This window comes from Danio rerio, chromosome 3 (genome assembly GCF_049306965.1).
Source record: "Danio rerio strain Tuebingen ecotype United States chromosome 3, GRCz12tu, whole genome shotgun sequence".
NCBI lineage: Eukaryota > Metazoa > Chordata > Actinopteri > Cypriniformes > Danionidae > Danio > Danio rerio.
This window is the reverse complement of record NC_133178.1, coordinates 48,941,166-48,960,160: the sequence shown is the minus strand read 5'-3', so window position 1 is coordinate 48,960,160 and position 18,995 is coordinate 48,941,166. Positions and strand designations below refer to the sequence as shown.

General features: G+C 34.6%; 1 protein-coding gene across 4 annotated transcripts in view; it reads left to right on the top strand.

Moving 5' to 3' along the window:
- The first annotated feature begins 5,732 nt into the window (after positions 1 to 5,732).
- Positions 5,733 to 18,995, top strand: part of adgrl1a (adhesion G protein-coupled receptor L1a) — a 377,800-nt gene continuing 364,537 nt past the window's right edge. For all 4 annotated transcript variants that reach the window (XM_068219411.2, XM_068219413.2, XM_021474721.3 and 1 more), the window contains exon 1: positions 5,733 to 6,619. The gene's annotated coding sequence lies outside the window, so the exon portion shown is untranslated. The remainder of the gene's footprint in view (positions 6,620 to 18,995) is intronic.

The window sequence follows — 18,995 nt, the reverse complement described above, 5'->3', positions numbered from 1 at the left end:
TACTAAATGGTACAAATCAGATCGTACAAATTGCCATGAAATTGTGTTGGATGTTTCTGAATGAAATGTCTACTACTAATCAGCTTGCAGTACAATAAAACAAGCCAAACCATCTGTTTTGCGCTTTAATATTTTGTTTCTATATACGGAAAAAAAACAAAAAAAAAAAAAACAGTCGCAGCTTCTGGTTCATGTGGACTTTAAATATGAAATATTTTGAGTTCCAGTACATATTTTCTGAAGCATAATAATCAAAACTCTTTGTACATATTACTGATCTTCTGCCAGCGCAAATGGTCTGTTGGTCTGGCCAAAAGTAACGGAAAAAAAAAAAGTAATTTGGTAATGAAAGAAAAATGTAGGCTATGCTGTTGACTTTGAGCCAGTTTCCTCTGATTTGACAGTTAATGTGATCATGACTGCCCTTCAAATAGAGCAATAACCAAATCCCTTAAGGTCAACGCTGAATCTTAACGAAAGGGGCTGTCACAGAGGACACTGGCATAGGCCAACTGTAATTGGTACATAGCCATATATAACTCATACTGCATGTGTGTGTGAGGATTAATTGGTTAAATAGATTTAATCATATGTTCACACTGATCACATTCCATCTCTCAATAATTATTAGCTTATGAATCTTGATTAAAAATTGATTTTTAAAATAGATAATGTGGTATTTTACGTGTATCATGCATAATTAATTATAACACATCAATACTAATATGCAATATACATTAGGAGGTTTTATTATTGCATTACGAGTATGATCATATTAATAATAATGAATTATTACAATCAAGGCCACAAAGGCAATTAAATATCAAGCATGTTTTCTTAAAGGCATAGCTCACCCACGAATGACAATTTCTTGCTAATTTACTCATTACGTTGAAGACTTTTTTTAATGATTCAGTTGATGACTAAATTATATTTCTAGATGATGTTGTCCTTGGTGATTTATAAAACGCAACTCAATGGGCAAGACAATATAAATACTCATGGCTCATGATGATTCATGGATGTCTAAAGAAGTGAAGTGATATTCAGCTCACGTTTGAGTTCAAGTGTGATTATGCATCAGGGAGGTCAACACTCCCAGGCTTGGATTAAAAGTAATAGGGATTAGATTTTACAGACAATAGCTTTTATGTAGCCTGTATGTGTCTTTATTCATTACAATCGACTCTCAGAGTTACAGAATTAGTTAAATTGTGTTTTACACTGTACAATCAAATTAACCTTATGAGTCAATTGAACTTATATTATGTTAAACACTTAAAACAGCTTGCATTGCTTAAAAAAAAAAAGTAAAAACACGATTAACTTAGTTTAATGAAGTGGAAACATATGCTGTCTGGAGGAATTGTTCATATGTTTTACAGTGCATTAATAATCTTAATTATTAGCCATTTTCACACAGTGATACCGGTAAATATCTAGAACATTTCCAAAATTACTTAACCGGTAAAAAAAAATAAATAAAAAAAAAATGCTGTTGACACAGGTAAGGACGTTACGAAATTTTTCTGGAAAAGACCATTCACACATCCATTCCAAACTTCCGGTAAATTCTGACATCATTTACCAGAAATGACCTCTAAACGGCTATGCTTGTGTTTGTAAACATTGGACAACATTACAAACTCTGTGGGTAGACAAGTGTTGTGTACAATTTCGATGATGGGGAACACTTTCGCATGTCGAGATGTACATAATATGTGTGTGTGCTGGCGCTCACCGGCTGCTTCATGTGCAAGCGCAACCCATCAAGCCACTAAAGGAGGCAGAGCTTGAAGGTAAACAAATAATGGCTTATCATAAGGATCTTATTGATGATTTTTCCACTGTTGGCATTAAGAAGAAACATAGAAACGTTATCTGACTAACATCTAGCAGCTAAATGTGTCTGAAAAAATATTCAAAGGCTTTTAATGTCATAAACAGTGCGGATGTGAATGTGTCTGAGTGTTCTGATTGGCTGGAGTAGATGTCTCATGTCAGCGTGTTCTAAGCGTGAGCACCCTCTTTCCGATAATGAGCAAATGAGTTTAATAAACACTGAAAAATGTTTCACTGACCATGTATACACAAATAAAAATATTTCACATTTAATATTGAACTTTTTAAATTTGTTCATTTTTTTTTTTTGCAACAATGTACAGTAAAATTGAACATTTCATCTCAATGTCAAAAAATGCTTCTAAATAATCACATTTACACACAGCTCAATTTTGTGTGGTGCGGCATTATTTAGCCAACTCTGATTTTGTGTGATGTTGTCTTTCTGATCTTTCTTGGAGCAGTCCAGCGGAATGACAAAGAAAGCTGATCCTGATTGGTCCTCATGCGTACATAAAATGCTGATTGGCTCACAGGATGAACCTTATAGCAAAGCTAGAGTTCAACTATGTTGATAAAACGTTTTTGCTTTTTTAAAAAATGGTCTTAAAATGTAAACAACTCATACAAAAACATCCCATGATGTAAAAAAGTTGTCATTTAACAAGAACATGTCAATAACTCAGTTTTGACAAAACACATCAGATATAAACTTTTTTTAGGCACTTTTATGTCCTTTGGTCATATATCCAAAAATATGATTTTGTTCAAATTTTGTTCAAATTCCTCTTTCTTTGTCAAACTGACAATAAAACTTACATCAAAAAAAAAAAAAAAGTATATATTAGCTTTCTATTTTATTTTTCATATTATTAAACATCCTTTTAGTTGTCAAAATCACTGTTTTCGCCTTGTCGCACACCCATAGTTTTAAACTTCAACAATGAAAATACAATTTTTAATTAAATTATTGTTTATCTGGTGTCAATTAAGCACTATTGAAATAACTTAAATAGTTTATTTTTATTAATGTAAGACTCTTATCAATCTTATTTTTTATACAAAATATAGCTGTCGCAAAGTATCAGTGTCATCTCCACCACAAAACTGTAATGCCGCTCTAAAAAGTTTGTGAGAAATATTTTTTGGGTGGTTTCTATAAAAAAGAATAGTGCCATCTGAGAACATCTTCAAGATGGAGGGAATTTAAATTTTAATCAACAACACTTGAAAAAATCAAGGTAAATATTGCTTGATATGGAAATAGATTTATTCAATGTCATTTCCAAACATGTTTTAACTTCAAAGATGTTTTTAAAAACCAAACAAAATGAGGGTAAAGAATGTTTTGTATACATGAAAGGCTAGTATCAATTCAAAGTTATTAGATAAATTCAAAGCTAATATATATATATATATATATATATATATATATATATATATATATATATATATATATATATATATATATATATATATATATATATATATTTATATATTTATATATATAATATACAAATTCAGTTTCTTTATTTTCTTATAAGCTCTTAACCAAATTAATATTAAATTTTAGACTGTGACAGGTGTACAATTCAGCATGTGATTTATTTAAATAAATGAAAATCCACCCAAAACTTGTAAAAAAATGTGTCAGTTCCCTCACTTTCCTAACAGAAAGAACAAGTATCCATAATATTGCCACACTGTACAAAATGCAGGGTTCCACAAAAATCGTTTCATGGTATTTCAACTCAAATCGACTCGTTTACACAATCATATTTACAAATTTAAGTGCATTGAACATAAACCAATTGCGTTGTCCCAAAAAAAAAAAACTCAAGAATTGCGTTGTTTCTCTTCATTTCAAATTAGTAATACAAACAAGCAGCAAAACTTACTTTTTGAGCGTACATTTTGAGATAAAGGCATTAACCGGGTATATTATTTGTGTATAATTTCAAAATAAATATCCTTTGCTTTGTTTGGGATTGCATAGGGGAGCACGGGGCACAAAGTAACGCAGGGTTAAATGTAACACAGAGTTTTAAGGTCTTTGCTAAGGGTGAACCGTAGCATACTTCAGAGGTTTTCACCACAGTGTCGGCAGATGTTTAAAAAAGTTTGTCAGAATTTGGACGAGAATCACAAGAGAAACCATTTTTGTAGCATAAAAGTGATTATTATTATAGTCAATATTTTTTTTATTAAAAAAAAAAAAAAACTCTGTGAAAGTATAAACGTTTAGTTGTGTAAATTGCTTCCTTGTCCTCATTTGTAAGTCACTTTGGATAAAACCGTCTGCATAATGACTAAATGTAAATGTAAACATGAAGTCTTATATTGTTGTGATCACCGTCTTATAGGCTAAAAGATGAAACCATTTTGAAAGATGTAAAAAACACAATGACTGTCAGCCGGGTTGTGTAGAAAACACGACACAGCGGGGTTTTTTGTAACAGGGTATTACAATTCAGTCACACACTGTTGGACACCAATTAAACTAACAAAATATTTCATTTTAATTCAAGTTTTGGGTGGAACTTTTTTTTTTAATTTAAAAATGTGTTTTTTTTTTTATAGAATTTTTAATAAAGGCATTGCATGATAATGGCTGATAATTCAAATAAATCCAAATGTGTTATCCAATAAATAAATAAACATACTGCGCTATGTAGAATTAAAAAAAAAAAAAAAAAAAAATGAGCTTAGTACTGAGGAAATAAAGGTACTGTTTAAAATTAAATACATTTCAAGTATCTGTGTTTAATCTGCCTTTTAAAGTTATAACTAACCCTCTGTCTGTTAACACTTGCCCCGCAGGTGGGGTATCTACAATAGTAATATTTTTACCCCTGGCACTTTTGCAGCTTCTGCACAGCTTTTTGCAGCTTCTTCAAAGAAACTATAGGTTCGACGATCATACATTCAGAGCTCATTTATTAGAGAGGCTTGTGTTTTGTTGGTAAAAAAACAAATGGATTGTCTAACTTTAATCCTTTGTTTATTATTTGACCAAAACCAAAAAGTGTTACTTTGTGGCCGGCTCTCCCCTATTTACATGCAATGTTCTTTTCCAATCATTATTACCATTGACCAATATGATTTCTCTTTCGGAGCAGTTCGATTTTTTTTTCTTTGTTGGAGAATACGAAGAATAAATTTGTTGTTACATTTCTAATACTAATATATTCCATTAATAAAGAGGGTGGGCGGAATAGGTAGTGCTGTCGCCTCATAGCAAGAAGGTCGCTCGTTTGAGCCTCTGCCAGGTCAGTTGGCATTTCTTTGTGGAGTTTGCATGTTCTACCAGTGGGTTTTCTTTGAGTGCTCTGGTTGTCAGTCCAAAGACATGCGGTACATGTGAATTGGATAAGCTAAAATTGCCTGTAGTGTGTGTGTGTGTGAGAATGAGTGAGTATGGGTGTTTCCCAGTGATGGGTTGCAGCTGAAAGGGCATCCACTACGTGAAACATATGCTGGATAAGTTGAAGGTTCATTCCGCTGTGGCAATCCCATATGAATAAAGGAACTAAGCCGAAAAGAAAATAAAGGAATGAATAGAGGGTTCTTGTTGTTGTTGTTTTTTTTTTTTTATAATATAAATTTTTGTTAGATGTACTTTTTATTTTGGGGTAGCATTTACAAAATATAGGTTATGAAATTGTGAAATTCACAAAAATAAGTAAATTTATTTATTTATTTATTTATTTATTTATTTATTTATTTATTTTTTTTTTTTTTTTTTTTTTTTATTTAGGTTTACAATTATCATAAACAACTCCCTCTGCGCAAGCGCCGCCCCTTTATTATAAACTAATATGACAATAACACCTCCCCTCGTCAAAACCACGCCCCCCTTTAATACACTCCTAAACAGTGAAAGCTCAACTGAGAGGCATCCCACCCTGAACACCATCCGAATAATCCCACAATATCATCCCACCATGCTAGACAGCAGACTTCAAGGCATTAGTCGGAGCAATCCGAATACCTGCACATGAATGCAGTATTAGTTTGAGTATAAGCTGCAAATATAAGCAAGTCCTTAATTATTTAGCAGCTCCTTCAGTCAATGAATCAGTCATCGAGACTGATCAATAATACATAGTCATTTAGCGCACGGTCACGCAGGGTGCGAATTAATAAACCTGGATATGGTTTATTAATTTAGATGGGATTCAGATGAGAAGTCAGTGCGCTGTGAGAGAGATATATCGACGCGCGTTTCTTCAGACGGAGGGAGTCAGAGAGACTGCTGGTTTCGAAGCGGGAGGACACATGGGTCGACAGCACAACCTTTCATTTTTTGCTCTAATGTGCGCGTTAAATACGACCAGGAATCCGATATGAACACCTGGCTTTCCAGCCCTGACATTTCTGCGCGACAGTGTTTTCCCTCTTGGATTTGGGAAGACGTTTTGCCTTATTCTCAGCGCTGAAAACGGGACTGCGGACGGTATTTTACTCGCTCTTTCGCGGACTTATTGTTATTATCAGTATCAGTGAGTCGTGCATCGAGCCTCGCATCACAATGCGAGTTGTTGTTTTGGTATGGTTTTGATAACGCGAGCGCATTGACTTAACATGTCGGATTGTTTTTCGTCGTTGTGTACGTCTTTATCACGAATTTTCTCCCTCCGCTAATTCTCTGGACTGCTCCATTCGTTTTTAACCTGCATGCATCCGCACGAAGAAGTGGAAAACGACAGATAAACGGCAGAAGGACTGAAGAATGAATGAATGAGATTGACTGAAGAACAGGAGGAAACGCAGTAAGGTATGAACCTGGGGTTTATATGATGCTGGGACGTGCTGCGGAAAGCACGGACATCTCTGTCACCTCTGGCGTGTAACGAGGTGTATTTATTGCTGTTTTATTGATATCTTATGCTTACGGACCACGCGCGCTCGGGATGCGTCAGAGACAAATAAACGCTGGATACGCGCGGGTCCGTTATATCCCATAATAAACTGTCAGGTCTGACACTTTGTTTTAACTGCATAACAACATTTAAAGTTCATCCATAATATATATTTGCAAGAGGAAAGTACGCAGAACGCACTTTTATGAAGCAGATTACTAGTTCTTGCTTTGAAAGAGAAACGCATTTGGAAATGTTTGAACATACAGGACGCATTTCAGCGCGACACTGCACCATTCACCAACACAGGCGCATACTAAGTCAGTTATGCAGTTTTATTCCTCAAATCTGAATGGATGTAATGCATGACAGGCTATGGAGAGATACAGGATGCTCTGATCACTTATATCACATATTAAAAACCCAATACAAAAAAATACTCCTTTATATCACTAATATCTCATGATGCAGGCCTGCAGGAAACATCAAATAATACATGGTAGAAAAATCCTCCAGTTCTCGACCTTTGCATTTCTTGATTGTATATAAAGGCCTATGTGAGCTATAGCATTAATGTCACTATATTTACACACAATAAGGTGAATCACAAGCCTCTCCAGGGCACTAAAATATTAAAGAGCAGTCTAGTCTGTGCAGTAAAACACATTTCCTTCTGATAGTATGAAAAGCGAATGGCTGGGTGACATTTAAGTTAAATGGACACGACTGGACCAAAGTTGAATCTCCTCAAAGCAGCAGGTTCCATTTTAAACGTCACGCCTCACTGCCAGCAGAAGCTTCTTGATGTTGGTTTAGGTATGAAATGCCAGTGCTCTGCTTTAGGACTGGTTCCCTGCCAAAAACACGCTCTCTGAACAGAGCGAAGGATTTATGTGTCTCTGTCCGAGTGTCAGAACAATTATTCTAAGCTCCGAGCAGATGAATTATAGGCAAGCATTAGCACAATATTAATGATAGCTCCCATTTTTATATTGTGGCAGTAGTCATTGGAGAAATTTATTTGACTCGTTTCTCCTTTGCTTTTGCCAAAGTGGCATTTCTTGTGTATGATGAAAAGGATTTGATAGATTGGCCGCATCTGTGTCATCTTTATTTTGGCAGAGCTTTCACGGCAATGGTCTGGATTTGACATATGGATCCACATAGTGATTCAGTCATAGCAACGTTATTGTCAGATGCATGATTTGTTAGCCCATTTTGGTGTTCCTTGAAACAACGGCTGTGATGGTCAAGCTTCCAGCAGATTTTTATTTATTTTTTATTTTTTTGAAAAAGATGGGAATAGAGTGAATTGTCACAAGTGAAACACAAAGTGAATTGTTAAACTACTTGTTAATGGGGGATTAAAAAAAAGAAAAAAAGAAAAAAAACTTTTTTGGTATGGTTAGAACTAAAATGTCACCTCAGATCACAAAATCAATCTTACTGAGTACAGTAAATATACAGTTCTATGAATCAGTATTATTATTTTCTCACTGTAATTAAATCAAAACATAATTTACAAAACATCTCATTTAATTAATTTTAAATATGATTTTCTCGATATTTAGATTGTTTGAACCCTAAGATTTCATTATCATAATCAAATAGTTTCCTATTCTAACAACCAATACATCAATAAAAAGCTTACATTTTAGTTTTTAAGAAGCTCAACAGTGTGTATAAAATAATAACCCTTTATGAATGGTTTAGTGGTCCAGGTTCAAATATTTAACAAGATTATATATATATTTATGTTAACTCAGTATTCACTTTTACAATTCGTAACCAATGTTTTGAAAGATCATGGAAATGCATTGGTCAAACTTTTTACATTTTCGAACATTTATTACATCTCTTAAGTATGTCTCATGTATATATATATATATATATATATATATATATATATATATATATATATATATATATATATATATATATATATATATATATATATATATATATTTTTTTTTTTTTTTTTTTTCCCAAATTATGTTTAACAGAGCAAGGACTTTTTCACAGTATGCCTGATAATATTTTTTTTCTTCTGGAGAAAGTCTTATTTGTTTTATTTTAGCTAGAATAAAAGCAGTTTAGAATAGAAAAAGCCATTTAAGGTCAAAACTATTAGCCCCTTCAAGCTATATCTTGTTAACTTGCCCAATTACCCTAACTTGCCTAGTTAACCTAATTAACCTAGTTACGCCTTTAAATGTCACTTTAAATGTGCTAAAACATATCTAACATATTTTTTTCTGTCATCATGAGTTATTAAAATGAGTTGGTAAAAGTATTATATTTTAAAATGTGTTGAAAAATCTGCTCTCCGTTAAACAGAAATTGGGGTAAAAATTAACAGGGGGTTAATAATTCAGGGGCTATAAATGTGTCTCAATATATCTATATACTAAATGTGCATCCACAAAAATTGTGCAAAAAATGCTGAATTTCACACAATTCTTTCATGTTTTCCCAACACAAATTGATTCATTTAATAATTTTACAAATTGAGCAAAAATTGAGCAGATTGAACGAAAACAATTAAGTTGTACCCCCAAAACCCCCAAGATTTGTGTTGTTTCAGCTCATTTTAAATAAGTAGTTTAAACAAGCAGCAAAAACCATTTTTCTGAGTGTCTGACAGTAGCATTAGCCGCAGGTTTGGGTGATGTTTATTCAGCGGTGAACCCTGTTCAGGGTGTTTTCAGTGAAAACAGTTTGACATTTCCCTCTCTTACTCTTTGCTTTCTGTTTAAACAACCAAAAATGGAGGGACTTGCAGATTGTCCTGGTTTGACCTTTTGGATTGAAAGTTACAGAGCAAGCTTGTTCACGGCATTTACCGCTCCTTTGAATCGTGCAGTCTCTCAGTTTTTCTGTCCTCCTCAAGTGCACTTAGCTGCATTAAGCAAAGGTGTGTGCAGATGGTCCAGACCAGCTGCTGAGAGGACATATAATTTTCATTTTCTCTTGTTCAGTGCGCCAGCGTCTCACGAGTGCACAAGGCCTTTGCGTTTCCTGCAACTGTTTTTATTTCACTCCTTTTTAAACAGATTCAGACCCTTGTCTCCTCCTGTTCTCCTTTCTTATTCCTCTGTCTGTTTCTCTGTATCTCTTGCTCTCCGGGGTCCCCACAGGGTTTGGGTATTGTTATGCTGTCAATCATCCAGCAGTGAAAGATTTCTTTTTTTGCTGCTTGTAGCTTCCTGTAAGGCCCATTCAGAGGGAGTGTCCACTGAGGCCCATGTGGACTCTGCAGCATTTCATCTTTGAAGAAGTGAATGTTTTGATATGATCATACATATTTTTATATTTAGATATTTATATTTTGTCACCTTAGGATTATACGGGTCTATCTGAGATTTTTGTCAAAATTGATTTATTCAGATATTTTTATTAAATGACTTCTTATTAATATTATGGGATGTTTTTTTAATAAGTTGCTTACATTTAAAGACTTTTTATTTAAAAACAAATGTTTCACACATACTGTTTGCTATGGAATGCAAAAACTTTAAAGCTTAATATCTCAAAATTATTCAGAACGCAGATTTGTACCTTATAATTCCAAGGTGACAATTTGTGTGTTACAATTTTAACTATTGATCAAAGGACTTGTATTATTTATACATGCCTCAAAGACATCAGTGAAACGGATGCTATACTTAAAGATCACATTTAATGCAAGAAAGGTTGTCCACTTAAATGTTTCAAATAACTTAATTACTTAATAACTTAAAAAGTTTGCGTTACATAATCATTCACCATTAACAATTATTGGTTATACTTTATTTGAAGTCACATTAAGTAATAAAGTATTACAAGTTAAGTAGTATGAATGTACTTATTATGCTCATGTTGTATTGCAGGTTCGGTGGGTTGTGGTGTAAGGGATGGGTCAATAGTATAGTTATAAATGTAATTACATAAATTATTTACAGATGCAATTACGTGGTGATAATTGTAAAATATAAGTATGAATCTACATAGTTCAATAAATTAACAATCATTGTGCCAAATGATTAATTTAAATGGACATACAGTTAGTCAGAATTATTAGCCCCCGTTTTATTTATTTATTTTTATTTTTTTAATATATATCCTAAATGATGTTTAACAGAGGAAAGAAATTTTCACAGTATGTCTGATAATATATATATATATATATATATATATATATATATATATATATATATATATATATATATATATATATATATATATATATATATATATATATTGTTTTCTTCTGGAGAAAGTCTTATTTGTTTTTATTTCGGCTAAAATAAAAGCAGTTTAGATTTTTTAGAATAAAAGCAGTTTAGAATAGAAAAAGCCATTTAAGGTATATATATATATATTTTTTTTCTAATAATAGTAATTAATATTAATTCTGACTTCAACTGTACTTAGTAGTCAACGTGGCTTAAACTAAAGTTTAATATATGGAGAGTTCAGATGCAAAAACCTCTAAGTGGTGTCTCAAATTTCCATTGAAAATGAACATTATTCTCATCCCGCTTTGTTTTTTTTCTTGAGATATTTCAAACACAGTTGAAACCAGAAATTTACATACACTGTATAAAAAGGCACATAATCATTTAAAAAGTCAGATGTTATTGTTAATTATCAAATTTGTTTCTGTTATGCTTAATAGCAGAATAATGAGAGAGATATTTTTTATAGAATTTTTTTTATAACCTTTCTTGAAAGTCAAGTTTACAGACAATACGATTATTATGCCTCTGAAAAAGCTCAGATGATGGTGTCAAAGTTTCAGAAGTTTCTGATTGGGTAATTGACAACATTTGAGTTTATTGGAGGCACAACTGTAGAATAGTATTTAAGAAAAACCTCAAACACACTGCTTCCTTTTGTGACAACATGGGAAAATCAACAAGCCCAAATCAACAAAAAAGCCAGATTACAATTTGTCAAATTACACTGGGAAAAATAATAATTTTTGAAGACATGTCCTGTGGTCTGATGGAACTAAGATTGAACTGTTTAGCCATAATGACCAGTGTTACATTTGGAGGAAAAAGAGAAAGCTTACAAGCTTAAGAACACCATACCAACTGTGAAGTATGGGGGCGACAGCATCATGTTGTGGGGCTGTTTTGCTGCAGGAGGAACTGGTCCACTTCACAGCATAGATGGCATCATGAAGAAAGAACATTATGTAGAAATACTGAAGAAACATCTCAAGACATCAGCCAGGAAATTTAAACTTTCGTCTACCAATCGGACCATGACCCCAATCATACTGCCAAATTAGTTAAAATGTGCTTTAATGACAACAGAGTGAATGTTTTGGAGTGGCCATCACAAGGCCCTAGGCTCAATTCTATAGAAAGTTTTTGTTTTGACTGTCTAGAAGTTAAATTCTCAAAAAAATCTCTCATTATTCTGGCATTTAGCAAATGTAAATGATTTAGGTAATTCTAACGGACCTTAAAAAGTAAACATTTAGTATGACATTTAGCATGAAAGTATGATGACAGACATTTAAAAAAATGGTTATGTTCCCTTTTTTAGAGTGTATGTAAACTTCTGGTTTCAACTTTACGTCAACTTACACTAACCCTAACCCCAATCTAACAATCTACTTATAATGTAATGAAAATTCATTGCCATGTTGATGCAATGCAACTTAAATTCAACAAACGGACCATAAAAATAAAGTGTGATCAATTATTTGTATTGTTATTTTGGTTCGCAAATGATAGCATTTGGTGATAGAATGACAAATCCTGCCATCAAAAATGCTGATGCAAATTAACAATAAAAATAATGTTTGCAAATATTTCATATGTCTGTTTACCACTCCTGACTTCCTCTTTCTTCTCTTAGCTCATTATGTGTTGACAGTCATTGCATTATAAGACTGCTCATTACTGAATGAATGGTTTTTTTAGCGGCCCACTGGGGGAGACAGAGCGAAATATAGAAAAGAGTTTGTGAGGATGCTGTCGCAACTGTCCCAGTTGTTGTGAAAAGGCACAAAAGCAGCAGGAACTGGGCGTCCCTATCGAGACTGCGCCTGAGTCTCGGCCTTTGTGTGCTGAAGTGCTGTTCTGAATGTGTGGATGAATGCAGCAGGCTGTAACCGCAGGCGCCAGGCATCAAGGCCTTTGTGTGAACCTCAGAAAAAAAAAAAAATCTACATCTGGATCCAGGGATGGAGGAGTGCGCACCGTGCTCCCTCGTCACACCTCCCTACGCCACTGATCGGGAACCGACGGCGTGATCATGGAGCACAATGGAATGTCTTGATCAACAAGTGCATATGAATGGAAAAATCAATGAAAGCTCTTTTTCATAAATTGAGTGCATGTTAAATTAGCCGAATGGGTCCGTCTGGACAGATATAGCGGATTGTTTGGCTGCTGTCTTTGGATCACGTCTATCGACTCTGCCTCGGGTTTGCCTCGGTTTACAGCTGTGAAAGGCTAAAATAGAGCCCAATCAATGGCGCGCTGAGATACGGGGGCAATTTACTTGGGGGTATTGCTGTCAAAAGTGGCTCTGCCAGCTTTTCACACTTACTTCTGTCGCCAAAACACAATAGAACTGTGTGATTGTTTAATATCACAATCCATCCAGGCCAAGACAATCCCCAATTAAGAGACATTTTGCTGGTACAGAGAAGCAGTCCAAATCTGCTCTGGTTATCCAACATATTTAACAAGACGCAAGGCTGCTCCTGCTGTGTTTTTTTTTCTTTCAGCTAGGACGCTGTTTGATGCAGATTTAACAGCTAAAGGGAACGCCAGAATCGTTTCACTGATCATCGCATAAAAGGGTGTTGCCATCTGCCGTCGGCTCAACAACCAACTATAGCTCATCATTTCGCGTATATATTTTTGTGTGTGTGTGTGTGTGGGAAGCTATGAAAGAGCTGCATATATAACGTGCAGTGCTGTAGACTAATCCACTTGTGCGCAGGCCTAAATACGAATTTGTCAAATTCCACGGTGATTTGGCTTGAGTGAAATTCCTTGAAAACGGAATGGAGTGGCTCGACGGGATGCGAAATGTCAGTCATGCATCTTTCTGCTCAATCCTGTCAGTTTTTGCTCCCCCGGCCTGGAGAGGGAAGTCAAGCTGAACCGAGCCGCGCAGGTGGTGAAGGAAACCGGAGACAGTGGTGAATATAATAGCTAATAATAATAATAGCTCACAGACGCTCAACAGAACTCCCAGATAGACTGTCGTTTATGCTGTGTGTGTTCCTAAGCTGCTATATTTGGGGGAGATGTTGCTGAAAGAAATGTCTGTGGTAGTCAGCTGAATCTTGGCTAGGTTAGCTGGGTTATTATTTTAGAAGTGTTTTTCAGTGTGGTTGGTTGCAAGTTTGTTCTGATAGACGTATGGTCAGCACAGAACAACAATTTTAGGTCCAGTTAACAAGTTAAGATTATTAATAATAATAATAATAATAATAATAATAAATAAATGCATTTTTTTAATCGTGAAACTGAACTAAACAGAAATGTAATTAAGATGTGGAGTATGAATATACTAGTAACATCATTGAAGTAAACCCAAGTGAAGTAGATCAAACTATTACCGTCTTTTCACCATATTTTCCGACAAGATCCACACACGGCTGTCAGTAAAGGACCGCACACACAATGCATAATGCAGAAGTTTATTTATTTATTTATTTTTTTTTATTTTTTATTTTTTTTTCTATTTAGGGTGTTTTATTTAACTCCTTATTTGCGTCTAACCTCAGTTTGTCACGGGGGCATGAATGAAATGTTAATGAGTTAAAGTGAAACTGCCAAACTGCAGTTAAAGTCACCCAAAATTACAGGAAACTCTTACATAAAGCACTTCCCGTAAACACCTCAATTATATTATTGTCTATTAAGGCGAATAAATAGATTACAGATGTCCATGTAAACGTAGTCAGTAGTGTCTTCGAAGAAAGTAAAAGATCCAGAGGGGGCATCCTGCTGATTTGATTCAAAAGGGCACTTTTTTGTCAGATGGCTCATGGGTTAGGTATTCATCCGCTCTAAAATATCAAGGTGAAAGTCATCATAGCTTGTGTAGAGTAGCCCCAGCTCCCAACCCAACTTTAAGAATAAACGGCGATATTTTTTTATTGTGCGATAAGAGGCGATAACGGTCCACCACAATTTTTTATACTTACTTATTATAACTTATTATTAGACTTATTATAAGTCTAGCTGTATTGGATTAGATGACTTTACTTAAATAAAAGCGAGTAAACCTGTTGCTTTTAAAGTGATTAGTTGATATTATGGTAAAAAAAAATAAATAAAAAATAAGTAAACGTTTTGCCTTAATTTTAAAGTAAATTAATAAATTGTAAAAATTATGACACTTCCAAGTTTACTCACTTATTTAAGTGAAGTACCTAATCACTTTTTACAGTGTAATAATAATTATGATGTGATAATTATTATTATTAGTAGTGATAGAAAACAAATGATTTTAATCATAATAATAATGAAGATGATAATGTATTTTGTATTTTTGAGATTGAGATTGAGATTTTGAGGTTGCAGCTGGAAAGGGTATCCGCTGCGTAAAAACATGCTGGATAAGTTGGCGGTTCATTTTGCTGTGGCGACCCCGGATTAATAAAGAGACTAAGCCGACAAGAAAATTAATGAATGAATGAATCGAGTGTGTAAGTGTAAGTACATAGTGTATAAAATTTAAGTTTATTTAAATGTCTTTTTATTCCTACTTTTATTTCTAAAACAAGAGTTAGGGTCATTCTTTTCATGTTTATTTATTTATTTCTATGTAAAGCAGTTTGAAAAGTTCTTAAAAGTCTTGCAAAATTAATTGTATTTAATATTGATCTTTTTTTTTAAAGTACCAATAGACAAAGCCACAGATCGAGTGCCTTAATGTCGAGATCTATATCTCGCTGCCACAAGTGTGATATTGTGTGGATACAACAGTTCAATAGCATAATTGTGTATATCTGGACTTGATTTGTGGCCTTATATGACCCATCCGCTGTTCACTTTCTTTTGCAACTCTCCGACTCTCTTCACTTTCGTCCACGACACTCCATAGGTTTTCAATTACGTCCACAACACATCACCCCCCACCTCCCGCTCTTGTCTTTCATCCTTGACAGCCCAATAGCCGATAGCTGCTGATCTCAAAAAGTATAAATATTTAAGGCACTATCCTTATAAATAAACTGCTAAGTTACAATCTTAACTACATTTGCACCTAAAAACAGCCTAAAAAGTACTTTACGTTGTCCAACAGCTGCAATATTTGTCAAACTGAAGTAAGTCTATTGATCTGCTGTCACTCTATGTGGGCAAAGTAATATAAAAAGGGTGAGGAGGCTGTAGAAAGTCTGATATTGCAGAATATTGCACTGCTGTCAGCCAGTTAGATTCGAGAACCAGACAGAACTTTTGTATTTATATATATATATATATATATATATATATATATATATATATATATATATATATATATATATATATAGCAAATACATCAAATCTTCACCTTAAATATTGATAGATTCAACATTTAAATCCAATATTAATGGATTATTGTAACCTTTATTTTACAAGGAAACGCACATTGAAATTAAACATCTCTTTTACAAGAGAGCATCCTTGCAAAAATGTATGGATTAAATTAATTAATTGGTTAAATTTACATAAACTGCTCAAAATTACTAAAATTTGGATTCTGAAAATAAAAACAAGCTTTATAATAGTCAATGTGCTAATTCACATTTACATTTTTTAGCCTTATGGTAAGATTTTTCCATGATATTAATGAAGCTAAATCCCTTGTGAATGTGTATTGGTTTCTGAATTGATATCCCGCTATTTGTAAAACCTGAATAAAGTGTTGAGGGTCACACTCAATCATACAGCCCATATATGTAACTACATGGAGTTCAGCTCAAAGTCATGCTGTGACAGACCTGGAATGATCAATGCGAATCAATAGACATGATAAGTGTGCTGTTCTGTCATGCCTGCTCATTTGTAGCATGCTCTGCCAGCAGAATTCAGATAGGCTCACATATGTGTGCTATGTGTGTGTGTGCATTTATGTAGTTTTCAAGGACACACAACTGGATAAAGACATGCGTATGATCTAGTTGTACTCTATTAAGCTGTTTATTGAGGACACGTGTGTCCTCATAATTCAAAACAAATAATAATCATACTCAACATGCCACAGTTTTCCTGTGTATGTTTAGGGGTGTTTTTTAAGGACATGTAACTACACTATAAATAACCTTACACCCATGTTGAGTCCTTGTACTCCACATATCGAACACAATGGTCAGTATATATGAGTGCACCCCCACAAATCTGAAATATTAATCTGAAATCTTTAAATTAATAAATTCCATTGGAGACTTTACAATATCATATTTGTGCATATACTTTAGTTTAATCAGTGTTGAAACCAAATTTAAAGCAAATGTAACAAATTAAGTTACAAAAAATAAATTTATACCCACATTTATTTGTTAAAATGTAATATAAAATTGAAAACAAAACAAAAAGTATATAAAAAGTATTTTTAAATATATTTAGCTTGGAATTAAATGAATTATCTATGATTATTTATTAGTTTGTGTGTGAAAGTGTGGGGGGTGGGGGGATAGTATAATAATAATAATAATAATAGTTTTTGCCTTTTACTGTATTTTATTTAAAACTCATAAATCATCCAGAATAAATTTAAGTATTTTGAAAATATAAAATTGCTGAATGTTTTAAGCAAATTTATATGATTGTGAGGACAGAACATACTCTCTGTACAGTATAAAAATAACTCAGTCTATGGGAAGTCCTCATAAAACACGAAAACGCAAAGTGTGGGTGTACATATATATGTGTATGTGTGTGCGTGCGTGCGTGTTTGTCTTGGAGTATTGGGAGTCAAGGGAGGAGGCACCACTGCTAACCAGCCAGGGACTAAAGGCAGCTGTTTGTTTGCCTGTTTGCGAAGAGAGAGAGAGAGAATGAGAGAGAAGGGAAAGAGGGAGCCCTTGGAAAGAGAAGTGGAAGGGCAGTGTGGAATAAAAAACAAAAACAAAAACAAGAGGCACTGTCAAAACACTGCCGGAAGATAAAAAAGAGAGCAGACGGATAATAATTCACAGCCAAAAGAGAGAGAGGAAGAGCAAAAAGTGGGCTTTAGATTTTATAGACACACACTCTTTAAGATGGACTCATTAGGGAAGGATTGGCTCGATACTAGCATTTGGCTCTGGTACCATACCGGCTCGGTTTCTCCATACTGACACTATGTCAATAGTTAATTGGCCTACGCATAAACAGCCTCGAATGATGTCTCAACTTTATTAGGGAACTGTGTGTGTACTTGTTGATGATCCTTAATCTGAAGTGTGTTACCTGCATAATCTGTATGTGTCAGCTCAACCTGACCAAAATCTAGATTTGTGTGCTTAAATTGATTTATTTTTTTTTCTGGAATTATTATGAGTTTGAGTTTTAAGTTAAAGAGCCCATATTATACATGAAATAGGGTCATATCTTGGTTGTAAGGGTCTCCAACAACAGTCTAATATGCATGCAAGGTCAAAAAACACTTTCATGGTCTTATAATCTGCATTTATTTTTACCTAATTATCCCAGCGACTCCTGTATGAATCGTCCAGTGATTCATTTGTTCCCAAACCCCTCCTTAGCGCGAAGCTAATCTGCGCTGATTGGACCAATGACAGTCTGTCGCGATTGGTCGACTGCCTTCAGTCAGAGAGGGAAATGGCCAATAGCTAATCAGCAATTTAAAAAGTAATCACAGTTCATACACGCTCGATAGTGTAGGCGTGAATTTTAGCTGCCACACTATGGCGAGTGGATAGTGCCACGGATAACCGAACGAAGGAGACAGTCGTGTACTCGCCATACCACACACACACAAAAACACACACACACCTCCGGATGACAACGCTCCCGCTTCCGCCCGCACCCGCCAGGTTTTAGCCTGAGAACCCGCTCCGTTTTCTGCCCGCCGCGCCCGGTCCCGCTAGAGCGGAGAACACAACCAAATATCACCCAGTATACAGTCCAGACAGCCAAGCTGTCTGTATAGACACATACACACAGCACAAAGCACACAGAGCTCGTTCGTTCGTTCGTTCGCTCTCTCTCGCTCTCTCTCATACGCTCTCTCATACCAAGCAGACTCTCTCTTTCTAATTCGCATAGCAATATCCGTGATATTGCTAGACAGCCCGCTCCCGTCCCAAATTAAACCCGTTACCGACCGCTCCCGCGATTTATT